We start from the raw sequence: 15,516 nt of genomic DNA on the forward strand, positions 1-15,516 counted from the left end.
TAGTTCAATGAAATGATAGTCAGACATCTTTGGTATGTGTGTTTACCAACATTAATATATACGTATTTTATGACTCTTTTACATATGGCAATATGTCTTACAAAGAATTAAGACAAGAGTCTATCAGGGAGCCTTTTTTTTAACTCCTCAGTAGCCTAATGACTTGTACTAATCAAGAAGAATTTTGAATAAATCATTGATATACCATTTTTTAAAAGAACTAATCCTTTATTGTTAAGTGTTTTGATTATTTCAAACTTTTCTCTTTTTAAAATAAAGTTGCAAGACAAAAACAAAACCCAACACTTTCAGAAAGAAAAATCTTTCCACAAACTCATGATTATTCTCTTAGGATAAATTATGCATAGTGATTAGATTTAAAAGTACGCACATTTATCACATTAATAAAATGACATTACAGAAGAATGTATACATCTGCCACAGATATGGATTGCCTTATGACACCCTTGCCAACAGCTGATGCCAGCAAATATTTAGTATTCAACATTATCATAAGCAAAGAAATGTTGTGCCCTTTTCTGCCATTGTCTTCGAGTACTGCTGAGAATAGCAGGATCTGCAGCTCTGTGCACAAGGCAGCTATCAGTGGGACTGGGCACTGTGTCTGGGGCACAGGCTAAAGAGATTTTAAGTTAGAATTTAGAGGGAAAGCCAAGTTTTCTGCTAAAGGGGGTTTCAATCCTGTGCAAAAGGCGACTCTACAAAAGATAAAACATGCTTGCCCCTTCTTCATGTAGTGTGCACAGAGAAAATGGCATTCTTCAGCTACCGCCAAGGAAGCCAGACTGTTGTTGTCTGTGTAGTTCCTCCCAGTGCCCCCTGTGTTTCTGAAGCTTATTACTGTTATCGTTGCTCATTTATGTAGTATGAATACAGTACCACAGTCTTAAGGATTTGTTAAATAATTTGGTTATTTTATTTATTTCTATTTCAAATGTTATCCCCCTTCCCAGTTTCCCCTCCTCAAACCCCCATCCTGTCCACCTCCCCCCATTTCTATGAGGGTGCTTCCCCACCACCCACCCACTCCCACCTCACCTCCCTAGCATTTCCTATGCTGGGGCATCAAACCTTCACAGGACCAAGGGCCTCCCCTCCCACTGATGCCAGTTAAGGCCATCCTCTGCTACATATGCAGCAGGAGCCATGGGTCCCTCCATGTGTACTCTTTGGTTGGTGGTTTAGTCCCCAGGAGCTCTGGGGCGTCTGGTTGGTTGATTTTATTGTTCTTCCTATGGGACTGCAATCTCCTTCATGTCCTTCAGTCCTTCCTCTAACCCCTCCATTGAGGATCCCATGCTCAGTCTGATGGTTGCCTGAGAGCATCTACACCTGTATTGGTCAGGTTCTGGCAGAGCCTCTCAGGAGACAGCTATACCAGGCTTCTGTCAGCAGGAGCTTCTTAGCATCAGCAATAGTATCTGGGTTTGGTGTCTGCAGATGGGATGGATCCCTAGGTGGGGCAGTCTCTGGATGCCCTTTCCTTCAGTCTCTGTTCCATTCTTTGCCCCTGCATTTCCTTTAGACAGAAGCAATTCTGGGTTAAAATTTTTAAAATGGGTAGGTGGCCCCATTCCTCAACTGGGGACCATACCTATCTCCTGGATATGGTCTCTACAGTTCTCCCTCCTCTTTGTTGGGTATTTCAGCTACCACCATCCCTGTTGGGTCCTGGGACTTTCTAGTGGCTGTCCCCGGACCCCCCGCCCTGCCATGCTCGGCGTCCACTGGTGTCCTCTACTGTTTAAGCCAGCAACAGAAGGGTCTGTTCTGAAGACCACGTGTCTCGACTTTAGAGAAAATGGAACAATTTTCAAAGCACATTTTCCTAAGAACTCTCATATCTTCCTGTGTTTTCTTAAGACTAGATTTATACTCATTTATTCTTCTTGTAAAAATTGTTCCAAATTCACCATTCTGGTTTTTCATTTTCCTGCCACCCACACTAGTTTTCTGCTTGGCATGTTATGTTTGCTTATTGATTTCTAACAAGCTCTGTTGGTCTGTCTTGAGCTATGCACAGTCTCTTCTTATATGTGTCTTTACAGGTAATCTTACTGTATTACTCACAATTCACACTATATTTTGAGAATCATTATTCAAAAACTGTATGTTCAAATACTTTATGTTCTTCACAAAAGCATGTAGTTTAAATAATTTAAGACATTATCTTCATACATGAATGCCAAGCTGTGGTTAAAATCTGAAATAATCCCAAAGACTCATAATCAGAGTACTTGGAGGACCCCAGACTGTGGTACTATTTTGAAGATGTTGGAGCCTTAGAAGTGAGGCCCTGGACTGCAGAATTAAGTCACTAGGAGTGAGTTTCTGACCCGTATCTCCAGCTCTGGAATCAGCCAGTACCCTTGTTCTCTGGTTCACCAAAATGTAAACAGCTCTGTCAGAAGCTTCAGACATCAGAAATGGAGATGACATAAAACAACGAGCCAGAGGAAATCTCTTCTCCCTTATGTTGTTTCTCTCAAGTATTTTTTTTAAATCATAATTCAAAAGTATTTAACACAAGCACCAAAAGCAATTTAGAGATTAAAAAACAGAACACTGTCCTCACATGCAAAGAGAAAATGGCAGTTCTATTCTCTCATAAACTCTGACTTCTGAAGTCGAGCATCCATTATGCCCTAGCGCATTAGTGACGAAAACACCACCACAGTCTCAGTATGCAGTAGATAAACAGTTTTTCTTTCTCTAAGTTAAACAATCTTCCATCCCCATAAATTTAAGCATTTCACTCTAAAGTGTTCTCCATACAAACTGCTTCAATCTCCACTTGCTCTTTAAATAAAGGTCCAGAAAGAAGTCTGGACCCAAAAACCAAAAGCCTAGAGATTGAGCAGGCAGTCAGTGAAGACAGGACAGCGATGAGCTGCTCTGACCCCACTGCTGAGGATGCTGAGGATGCTGGGGATGCTGAGGATGCTGGGGATGCTGGGGATGCTGGGGATGCTGGGGATGCTGGGGATGCTGGGGATGCTGAGGATGCTGGGGATGCTGAGGATGCTGGGGATGCTGAGGATGCTGAAGATGCTGAGGATGCTCTGGCATCTATTGCTGGCCTAACAGCAGGCCAAGGGACCACTAAAAGGATCAGTGCCAGGGAAGACTCAGTGATCCCCAGGAGGCTGGAGCCTTGTCACTAATGCTTTCTATCTACCTGCTAGCAAGTCACCAGGCTTTAATATGGAATTTCAAGTCAAGCAGACCCTAACACCACTTACTGACAACATGATCTTAGCTGAGGTAGATAGATCACTTTACTTCCTTAAACCATGGAATGGGAACAATATTACCTAATGTACATGATTTTAACACCCAGGTAAGATGATGACTATAGGGAGCACAGCACTGTGCTGACTTGCACGGTAGACAGTGGACACATGCTAGATTAAACAGCAAAGCTGCTCCATTTGTGAGCATTTGTTTGAAATATTATTAAGTTTGGCAAATGTCCAGTTCTGAAAAGTGGTATTATTCTAATGCTAGCATGAGAAATAGCTTTTCTGTCTCACTGAATTGTAAGCATATGATATGGAAGCACAAACAGCTAATTGCTTATACCATATCCATTCTTTACTCCTTAGCAATAACCCCCCCATTAAAAAAATGTGGGTCTATGGCTATGCAACATAAGATACATTAGCCAATAAGTAACATACACAGAAATGTGATATAGTAGATTCCAGAAGTTTAAGAAACACCCTAGGCAAACATGTCCCACCCTCCATCCTTGCCTTTCACCTGTCCCTGGAAGTAGGATGTGGTGGCTGTCACTCTGGACAATGAAGAACCTCTGAGCTGCCCTGATATGGGAAAGCACTGGCTTGTGACAAGGCTGAGAGCCATGCAGGCGGAGCCCTCTAGCAATCCCAAATGCCTCTTAGACAATTTAGCTTTTAAGAAGTAGCCGGGCCTGGTGGCGCAGGCCTTTAATCCCAGCACTCGGGAGGCAGAGGCAGGCGGATTTCTGAGTTCGAGGCCAGTCTGGTCTACCAAGTGAGTTCCAGGACAGCCAGAGCTATACAGAGAAACCCTGTCTCGAAAAACCAAAAAAAACCAAACAAACAAAGAAGTAGATACTGCCCTTGGTGACAACAGATATACTTGGAAGACACTGTGCTAAAATGACATACAGCAAACACAAACACTGCATGACCCACCTGCCTTTAGAAGACGGCACCGTGGGTAAAATTTCTGTTACACAAGCCTAAGGGCCTAATTCTGGGTCTGTAGCACAAGCCAGATGGGGCAGTATGCACAAAGCTCAGAGGCTTGGGAGCAGGACTTGAGGGTCCTGGGGTCTTGCTCACCAGCAAGTGCAGCCAACTGCTAAGCTTCAGGTCCAGTAACTGTACTAGTTAGAATAGGTGTGGCCAGCTATGTGTGTCTGAATGCTTGGCCCACAGGGAGTGGCATTATTAGGAGGAATAGGTGGCCTTGTTGGAATAGGTGTAGTCTTGTTGGAGAAAATGTGTCATTGTGGGGGTGAGCTTTGAGGTCTCCAGTGCTCAAGCTACATACAGATATAATCTCCTCCTTGCTGTCTAAGGATAACGAGGTAGACCTCTCAGCCCCTTCTCCAGCACCACGTCTGCCTGCAGGCTCCCGTGCTTCCCCACAGGATCATAGTGCACTGAACCTCTGAAACTGCCTTTGCTATTGTGTCTCTTAATTAAGACAATGGGAGACCCTGTCTCAGGTAAGAAGAGACCCAAGTTAAGCTCTGGCCTCCACAACACATATGCATTTGTGTGTGCATGCGCACACACACACACACACACACACACACACACACCATACTCATAAAAGCAGAGGTGAAAACAGTGCCTCTTAGGGATGAGGGTGCAGGAGAGCTGGGTGCAGTCAAATCATGCAAGGATGCAGTTATATTAGGTAAGCAAGTTGTGGAGTGCTAAGGTACAACATGTGACATTAACACTGTATTACAGACTTAAAGCTGGGAAGCAACACTGTACTTTGAAAGTCATCACCATTTGGTTGGGTTTCTTGGACTTCAAGTTGAATTTAATCCTATTTAGTGATAACTTATTCATGTCGTTAAACCACTAACTCTCAGTTTGTTCCATCACAATAAATATGGTAAAAAGAAGACATGTCTAGACAATATTGTTCTGACTGGTTTTCTGTCAAATTGACACAAGCCAGAGTCATCAGAGAGGAGGGAGCTTCAACTGAGAAACATGCTTCCATTAAGATCAGGCTGTGGGCAAGCCTGCAGGGCATTTTCTTAATTAATGGCTAATGTGGGAGGGCCTTTCGGGTGTCATCCCTGGGAGTGGTCCTGGGTTCTATTAAAAAACAAGATGAGTAGCAGGACCCCCAGAAAGGAAAGGAACACCAACCCACCCATAAAACTTTCAAACCAGAATTTGTCCTTTGTAAAAGAAATGCAGAGATGATGGAAGGTAGGACCAACCAATAACTGGCCCAACTTGAAGTTCATCCCACGAGCAAGCACCAATCCCTGACATTATTAATGATGCTCTGCTATGCTTACAAACAGGAGCCTCGCATAACTGTCCTCTGAGAGACTCTACCCACAGCCAAACATTAGCTAGAGGTGGGGGACACTTATGGAAGAGTTGGGGGAAGGAATAAAGGCCCTGAAGGGGATGGGAACCCTAAGAAGACCAGCACAGACAACAAATATGGACCCTTGGGAGCTCTCAGAGTCTGAGGTACCAACCAAAGAACATGAGCTGGAACATGGCCCCAGGGAACCTATGTAACAGACAGGCAACTCAGCCTTCATGGCTGCCTTGTCTGGCTTCAGTGGGAAAGGAGGCGCCTAATGTGGCAGAGACTTGATGTGCCAGGGTTGGGGAATACCCCAGTGGGGGGGGGGGCTCTCAGAGGAAAAGGAAAGTGTGAGGGGGGAGGTAACTCTGTGAGGGAGAGGCTGGGAGAGGGAGCAGCATTTGGGATGTAAATTAATTAATTAATTTTATAAAACAGGCTGAGCAAGCCAGTAAGCAGCACTCCTCCATGACCTCTGCATCAGCTCCTGCCTCCAGGTTCCTGCCCTGCTTGAGTTCCTGTCCTGACTTCCATTCATGACAAATTGTGATGTGGAAGTGTAAGCCGATTAAACCTTTTCCTCCCCAAGTTGCTTTGGTCACGGTATTTCATCACAGCAGCAATGACCCTAACTAAGACAAGCATGCACCTTGACAGAGTTGTCATACACCCAAACTGTTTTCAAAGAGTTGGAGTACACTGAGTCACATACTGTGACAACTAGCCAAAACTTCAGATTGGCAGCATGTGGGAAAATATGCTATGTAAAAAGAGATTATCAATATGAGTTGCAGTCACTGGGGAGCTTTCTAAAATACTCATGTCCCATTCCTCTCCATTATGGGTTAAATGGGAAATAGCCAACAAGACTCATGTGGCTTGGTCTCCAAGTGATGGTGCTGTGGAGTGTGAATGGGCTAACATAGTGGTGAGTCACTAGGAGATGGGACTTGGTTGAAGTAGGTCACCAGGGTCATGCTGCTGAAGAACAGATCTTGTCCCTGTCCTCTACTCACTGTGTGCTGTCTGTCATGAGGAAAGCAGCTTTGCTCTACCACACGCTCTGGGTCCGATGCTCGGCTTCATCGGGCATGGCTGGAAGCAACAGAGCCAAAGGACCACTGACTAAAATGGGAACAAAACAAATCTTCCCTCCTTTAAATTGCTAATTTCGGGTATTATTCTGCCCCAGTGACAAGAGTCAAACCAACTACACAAATTCCTGGCATAAAGCCTGGGTATCTGCATTCTTCTGTTGAGGAACAAATATATTTCATTAGAGCACATTCTACAAATTCACTGGAGAATTACCAATACAGAGAGCACTGGATGCTGTCCAGGTGCACAATCTGTCCTTTCCTTTGCTGAAGGTTCTTTAAGGGCAGAACCTCTCACTTCTCCCTTACTGTATACTTGGACTCCAGTTTATCTTCAAAATACAGGACTATTCAGTTGCTTCCCTGGTATGGTCCTGATTGTTGGGTTTCACTAATGACTATGCCTGCATTATTTTGAGCTCTGGCTTGGTTCCTGGACTGTGGCATCTCACCCCTGACAGCAGCAGTGGGAAACCAATGTGTTTGTTTCATCGTACCCTGTGGCTGAAATGCCGTTCACACACTTGGTTCCTGTAGTTTGCAGAACTAACTGATCATCACTTCTAGAAAACTACAAAAAGTTCACAGTCTCAGCCCAGTCTGACCACAGCATCAGCACTTCAAATTCCTGGACCCTCAAGGACATGAAAAGGAAGCAGCTCTAAGGACAGAGGGTTAGTAAAGCTCCCGCGGGTCTGGGAGACAGCCAGCATTAGAGGTTACTAGTTCAGAGCACGGAAAGAAGTGTTTCTAGCTCTAATAACGTCATGGGAATATCCCAATAACACCCTGAAAGCATCGTATACTGACACAGAAAATAACCAAATAATCCCAAACTATAAATAACATCCTCAAGGGGTTTATTTCATCTTTTAAATGCATTCAGCCTAAAAGAATCAAATGACTTTATTTCCTTTAGAAAATATGCATCATTTCCCAAATATGTGATATATAAAACTAAATGATTTCATCAGCTGCTGAGCCTAAATAGAGTGCACTCCCTGCCTGCGGTAGCGTTCTTTAGTCTGGATGAGAGTAGGTTTTATACAGTGGCCTAAACGCTAATAAAGTCAGACAGCAGAGTGCTCTAATGTACCAGAAAGACAGCTGAAGAGTTGCAATTGTGATCAAAGAGAGCAGCTCCATTAGGGCTTGCAGGTCAGTAAGTCCCAGCCCTGGCCACTAGACAAGCATCTAATCAACAGCAATCTGGACAGCCGGCAACAGTGAGCAGACTTGTTCCTGTAGAGAGAGCTTTATATCCAATGGAATTAACCAAGTAGAAAGATTATGCACATGCTGAAGCAAAGGTCACTGCTCTGACAGCCATCCAGGGGTCTTTGCAGATCAGTTGTACAAGACACAGAGAACAGAGGTTCATCACTGCTCTGTTCCTCGGATAAGCTTAATTCCTCGTAGACAGAAGCTACCCCGGCACATTTCAGACAAGACTGACTGAAATCAGTCCTGTGCAACAAAGCCCAGAGAGCTACGTCATGGTGCCAGAAGGTGCCTCGGGATATTGGGTATTTTCACAGACGTTCTAAAGGTAACTCTTGATGCAAACAACTATTGTTAAGGAAAAGGCCTGCAACAGTGTTTTCTCCCATCATTCTTTGCCACGCTTGCTGAAGGGACTAGAAACTATTCTGGATTCCCATGCCCCCACAGTGGATATACCAGTCTTTAAGAAAAAAAAAAATACAAAAAAAAGATTTTTAATTAATTTTTTATTATTATTCAAAATAGTTTTCTCTGTGACATTTTCATGCATATATCTTTAATATGTGTGTGTTCGGTATATGTTTGTCTATGTGTTCATACATATGGGAGCATACATGCACATGTCTTCAAGTGGAGGCACAAGGTTAATGTCAGGTTTTTTTCTCAATTGCTCCCCATGTTATATGCTGAGGTAGGGTCTCTCCCTAAACCCAAGGTTCATCATTGTGGATAACCTGACTGTCCTGTTTGCTTAACAATTCCCAATCTCTGCTCTCTGCATACTGCCACTAGAGACTTCAGCTCAGCTGCCATGGCCACCCAGGTCCAACCTCCAATTCTCACATGTGGAGACTAAGCATTTTACTCACAGAACCTTTCCCATGCCTGCCTCTTTGTGTATCACTATTATCTGCCCCCAAGATTATCATCTGTGGTAGACTTTTGGAGGTCACTATGTATACTATCATATCATCTGCCAATAGCAATACTTTGACTTCCTCCTTTCCAGTTTGTATCCCCTTGATCACTTTAGTTATCTTACTGTTCTAGATAGGACTTCAAGTACTATATTGAGTAGATATGGGGAGAGTGGACAGCCTTCTCTTGTCCCTCCGATTGTACTGAAATTTCTTTAAGTCTCTCTCCATTTAATTTGGTGTTGGCCATCAGCGTGCAGTATGTCGCCTTTATTGTGTTTAGATGCCCCTTGTATCCTTGCTCTCTCCAACACTTTTAATGTGAAGGTCTGTTGGATTTTATCAAATACTTTTCAGCATCTCATGAAATGATCATATGAGTTTTTTTCCCTCTCAGTTTGTTTATATGGTGGATTACATTGATGGATTTTTTTTTTTTTCCGGTATGCTGAACTACTCCTTCATCCTTGGAATGCAGTCTACTTATTCATGGTGGATGATGTCTTCTTGGATTCTGTTTGCAAGTATTTTATTATTTCTGCATCAATGTTCATAAAGGAAGTTGGTCTGAAAATCTTTTTCTTTTTTTTTTTTAAGATCTGATTCTCTCTCTCAAGATATTTTTACTTATTAAGACAGTATACTGTAGCTGTCTTCAGACACACCAGAAGAGGGCATCGGACCCCATTAAAGATGGTTGTGAGTCACCATGTGGTTGCTGGGAATCGAACCTTTGGAAGAGCAGTCTCTCCAGCCCCTTAAAATTCTCTTTCTTTGATGAATCTCTGTAGTTTAGGTATCATGGTGACTGTGGCCTCATAGAATGGGTTTGGCAGTATTCTTTCTGTTTCTGTTTTGTGGAATAATTTGAGGAGTACTAACATGAGCTCTTTAAGGTAAAATTCTCCATTAAAACCATCTGGCCCAGGGATTTTTTTCCCCAGGGCATGGGGGGGGGAGACTTTTAATGACTGCTTTTAATTCCTTAGGGGTTACATGTCTATTCAGATAGTTTACCTAATTGTGATTTAGCTTTGGTAATTGGTATCTGTCTAGGAAACAAACATTTCATTTAAATTTTCCAATTTTGTGGAATACAGGGTGTTTTGAAGTAAGGCCCAGTGATTCCTTAAATTTCCTCAGTGTCCATTATTATATCTCCCTTTTAATTTCTGGTTTTGTTAATTTGGGTGTGGTCTTTCTGCCTTTCAGATAGGTTCCCAAAGGCTTTGTCTATCTTGTTGCTTTTCTCAAAGAACCAGCTCTTGGTTTTGCTGATTCTTTGTATGGTCCTCTTAGTTTCTACCTGATTCATTTCAGCCCCCAGTTTCATTGTTTCTTGCAGTCTACTCCTCCAGTGCTGGCTTTTTTTTCCTTTTTCTAGAGCCTTCAGATGTACCTTTAATTCATTGGTATGAGAACTCTCCAATTTCTTTATGACAGCACTTAGTACTATGAACTTTCCTCTTAGCACTGCTTTCATAGTGATACATAAGTTTGGGTATGTTGTACCTTCATTTTCATTAAGTTCTAGAATGTCTTTAATTTCTTGTTTCTTCGCGGAACTAGTGACCATTGAGTAGAGAGAGGCTCAGTGTCCATGAGTTTGCAGACTTTCTGTAGTTTCTGATGTTGACGTCTAGCTTTAATCCATAGTGACCTGGTAAGATGCATGGAGTTACTTCAATCTTCTTGTATCTGTTGAAGTTTGCTTCATGACCAGTTATGTGGCCAATTTTGGAGAAGGTTCTATGAGGTGCTGAGAAGAACGTCTATTCTTTTGTGTTTGGGTGAGAGGTTTCTAGATCTGTTAGGTCCATTTGAATCATAACCTCTGTGAGTGTTATTATTTCTCTGTTTAGATGCTGTCTCAATGACTTGTCCACTGGTAAGTGTGGGGTATTGATGTGTAGGGTTTGATGTGTGAGTTAAGCTTTAGTGATGTTTCTTTAACAAATGCAGGTGCTCTTGCATTTGTGGAATAGATGCTCAGAATTGGGATGTCCTCTTGGTGGATTTTTCCTTTAATGAGTATGAATTGTCCTTCCCTGTATTGTCTGATTACTTTTGGTTGTATTGGATATCGTAATGGATACTCCAGCTTGTCTCTAGGTCCATTTCCTTGGAAAACCTTTTTCTAGCCCTTTAAACTGAGATAATTACTATCTTTGAGGCTGAGATGTGTTTCTTGTAGACAGTAGAATGATGGGCTCTGTTTATGCATCCATTCTGGTAGCCTGTGTCTTTTTACTGGGGAATTGAGTCCATTGATGTTGAGAAATATTAATTATCGAAGATTGTTACCTCCTTTATTTTGACATTGGTGCTGGTTGAGAGTGTGTGTGTGTTTCTCGTCTGTTGATTTTAATGGTGTGAAACTATTTATTTCTTGTTTCTTGTATACTTAGCATCATTGGGTTGGTGTTTTCCTTCTGGTATCTTCTGTAGGGTTGGGGTTAATAGAAAGGTGCTGTTGAATTTTTTTTTTCATGGACTATCTTGGTTTCTCCATTGATGGTGATTGAAAGCTTTGCTGGGTATAGTAGTCTGGGATGACATCTATGGTCTCTTAGGGTCTGCCCAGGCCCTTCTAGCTTTTAGAGTCACAGATGAGAAATCGGGTATAAACCTGATAGATCTGCCTTTATATGTTACTTGGCCTTTTCCCTTTGTTGCTTTTAAAATTCTTTCTTTGTTCTGTATATTTACTGTTTTGATTATTATGTAACAGAAGAATTTTCTTTCCTGGTCTCATCTGTTTGGTGTTCTGTAAGCTTCTTGAACCTTTAAAGGCAGGCATCTCTATACGTAAGTGACCCCAAAAATTCTACCAGAGAACTCCTACAGCTAATAAACATTTTCAGCAAAGTGGCTGGATACAAAATTAACTCAAAGAAATCAGTAGCTCTTCTCTACACAAGCAATAAATGGGCCGAGAAAGAAGTTAGGGAAACAGTACCATTCAGAATAGCCACAAGTAACATAAAATACTTTGGTGTGACTCTAACCAAGCAAGTGAAAGAACTGTGTGACTGGAACTCAAGTCCATGAAGAGGGAAACTGAGCGAGTTATCAGATGAAAAGGTCTCCCATGCTCGTGAAACAGCAGGGTTAATAATGAAAACGCCCGTCTTACCAAAAGCAGTCCGTGCTACAGATTCAGTGCAACCCCATCAAAGTTCCAACACAAGTCTTCACGGACCTTGAAACAACAATTCTTTTTTTTTTTAATTGGATATTTTCTTTATTTACATTCCAAATTCCTGGTTTCCCTCCTTCCTGGAAATACCCTATCACATCTTTCTCCCCTTGCTGCTATGAGGGTGATCCTCCACCCACCCACCCACTCCCACCTCCCTGCCCTCAATTCCCCTACACCAGGGCTTCTATCAAGCCTTCATAAGACCAAGGACCTCTCCTCCCATTGATGCATGGCAAGGGCCATCCTCTGCTACATATGCAGCTGGAGCCATGTGTACTCCTTTGTTGGTGGTTTAGTTCCCTGGGAGTTCTGGGAAGTTTGGTTGGTTGATATTGTTGTTCTTCCTATGGGGTCAAACACCTTCAACTCCTTCAGTCCTTTCTCTAACTCCTCTACTGGGGACCCCATGCTCAGTCCAATGATTGGCTGCAAACATCCACCTCAGTATTTGTCAGGCTCTGGCAGGGCCTCGATGGAGACAGCTATATCAGGCTCCTGTCAGCATGCACTGAAAGAACAATTCTTTTTTTTTTGGGGGGGGGGGTTTCTTTGTGTAGCCCTGGCTGTCCTGGAACTCACTCTGTAGACCAGGCTGGCCTCGAACTCAGAAATCTGCTTGCCTCTTCCTCCCAAGTGCTGGGATTAAAGGCATGCGCCACCACTGCCCAGCTGAAAGAACAATTCTTAACTTCATATGGAAAAACAAAAAACATAGCATAGCCAAAATAATCCTGAAGAGTAAAAGAACTTATGGAGGTATCACCATCCCTAACCTAAAGCTGTACTACAGAGCAATAGTAATGAAAACTACATGGGATTGGCATAGGAACAGACAGGTGGATCAATGTAATGGAATCAAAGACCCAGAAATAAACCCACATACCTATGGACACTTGACTTTTGACAAAGAAGCCCAAGACATACAATATAACAAGGAGAGCATCTTCAACAATAAATGGTACTCGTCTAACTGGATATCTGTATGTAGAAGAATGCAAATAGATCCATATTTATCACACAAAACTCAAGTCCAAATGGATCAAAGACCTCAATGTAAAATCAGACACAGTCTATTAGAGGAGAAAGTAGGAAATAACATTGAACACATTGGTACAGGAGAAAATTTCCTTAACAGAATACCAATGACAAAGACAATAAGGTTAAGACTTAATAAATGGGACCTCATAAAGCTGAAAAGCTTCTGTAAGGTAAAGGACACTGTCAATAGGACAAAATGGCAGCCTACAGATTGGGAAAGATCTTCACTAACTCAACATATGTCAGAGGGCTAATATCCAAAATTATATAAAGAACTCAACAAGCTCCAAAAAAAACCAAATAACCCAGTCAAAAAATTGTGTACAGTGCTAAACAGAATTCTCAACAGAGGAATCTCAAATTGCTAAGAAGCACTTAAAGAAAAGTTCAACATCCTTAGTCATCAGGGAAATGCAGACCAAAAGACCCTGAGATTTCACCTTACACCAATCAGAATGACTAAGATCAAACCCTCAAGCAACAGCACACGCTGGTGAGGATGTGGAGAAAGGGGAACACTCCTCCATCACTGGTGCAACTGCAAACTTGTACAACCACTCTGGAAATCAATGTGGTGATTTCTCAGAAAACTGTAAATACTTCTACCTGAAGATTCAGCTATACAACTCCTGGGCATATACCCAAAAGATGATCTACCATACCACAAGGATATGTGCCCCACTATGTTCATAGCAGCTTTATTCATAATAGCCAGAAACTAGAAGAAACCCAGACATCCCTCAACTAAAGAATGGATACAGAAACTATGATACATTTACAGGATAGAATATTATTCAGAAAAAAAGAATGTTATTCAGCTATTAAAATCAAGGAAATTATGAATTTTGCAGGCAAATGGATGGAACTAGAAAAATATCATCCTGAGTTAGGTAATCCAGAACCCAAAGGATGTACATGGTATGTACTCACTGATAAGTGGGTATTAGTCAAAAGTTCATAATACCCCTGATACACCTAACAGACCCAAAGAGGTTAAACAAGAAGGAAGGCCCAAGTAAGGATGCTTGAATCCCACTTAGAAAGGGGAACAGCTGAGTCATTTCCATACACAGGAATTTACAATGGCCTAGGGAGAAGGAGGATTACACAACAGACTAGAATTGGAACTATGGCAATGACATAAAACCCTTGCCCCAGGCTTCTAAGAATAAGCTGACCTTAGGTGGGGCTGCTTTTTATCCCAGTTGTAAACACTGATTTTTATCCCAGTTGTAAACATTGCCTGGTTCCTGTTGGCTTTTATGTATGTATTTCTCTGTTTTGTATAAAGGGTCATTTTGCATTGGGTAACCTCAATGTACCTTGGATGACCTTAATGTATCACCAAACTTCCTTGTTTTCTTCTATAAGTCTGATGCTTGCTTTGAGAAATTACACTCAGATCCAACACTCTCTCTGGTGTTCATGTCTGTCACCTTGCTGACTCCTTGCCTACCTGTGTACAGGAACCCTGATTCTCCTGCAGGTTGAGGGACTGACTGAGTCCAGTTCATGGCACCCAAGACCAAGATTAACCAGGACATAGTTGGTAAATACATGTCTCTTAGGTGGTATGTTATGCAGACCAGATTATGCAACATAGACTATCTCAATGTTAATGCTTGTTCAAAGGAAGGCTACATATCTAACATTTCTGAATAGTTCCAAGGTCCAATTTTTTGGTCAATATTTTACTTTTTTATTAATAAAGTCATTTTATTAATAAAATATAAATTGCCCCACCAGGGTTTCCTTTCCTTCCCATTACCATTTGGAAACATTAAAACAAAAGGGATCCAGGGAAATGAGCCCAGAACTAGATGTTCCCAAATGATCACAGTACACATGCATATGCTGAGAGAATACCAATCAACACCAAATGATCACAGTATACATGCAAGTGCTGAGAGAATACCAATCAACACTCCCCAAACACCCCTGCCCAGGATGGTTCCAAATGTGCTTTTTCAAAATCATTAGTGAGGAAGTGAGGAAGCCCTTTTCCCACTCTAGCCTCTTCATTTTCTAAGACAATTGAAAATCACACAGTGTTCTATGCTGTCATTTAAAACAAAGAAAGAGAGGAAGGAAGAAAGGAAGGAAGGAAGGAAGGAAGGAAGGAAGGAAGGAAGGAAGGAAGGAAGGAAGGAAGAAAAAACACACTCTCCTTCAAACGCTTTTCTGTGGCAAGCATCTGAGCAGCTATGCACATTCTTCTAATAGTTGAAGAGCTTTCAAGCTATTATTATCTAATTCTTAGGAAAACCTAATGCTTTTTTAAAAATTAATTCTAATTCCACTATTAAGGAGAAGCTGGACAAATGCAGTTGTCACTAAATGAGAAAATTTATGAACTGCCTTCATTTCCAATTCTAATAAGAACACTCTCACTAACTCCCAATCTCCAACCCCCTTTCTCCTCTCTCTCTCTCTCTCTCTCTCTCTCTCTCTCTCTCTC

The 15,516-nt window shown here is 42.0% G+C and overlaps 1 protein-coding gene across 2 annotated transcripts in view; it reads right to left on the minus strand.

The window, feature by feature from the left end:
- Positions 1–15,516, minus strand: part of Snx25 (sorting nexin 25) — a 113,397-nt gene that overhangs the window by 49,992 nt on the left and 47,889 nt on the right. The window lies entirely within an intron of this gene.

The sequence above is a fragment of the Mus pahari genome, chromosome 19 (assembly GCF_900095145.1).
Source record: "Mus pahari chromosome 19, PAHARI_EIJ_v1.1, whole genome shotgun sequence".
Classification (NCBI taxonomy): domain Eukaryota; kingdom Metazoa; phylum Chordata; class Mammalia; order Rodentia; family Muridae; genus Mus; species Mus pahari.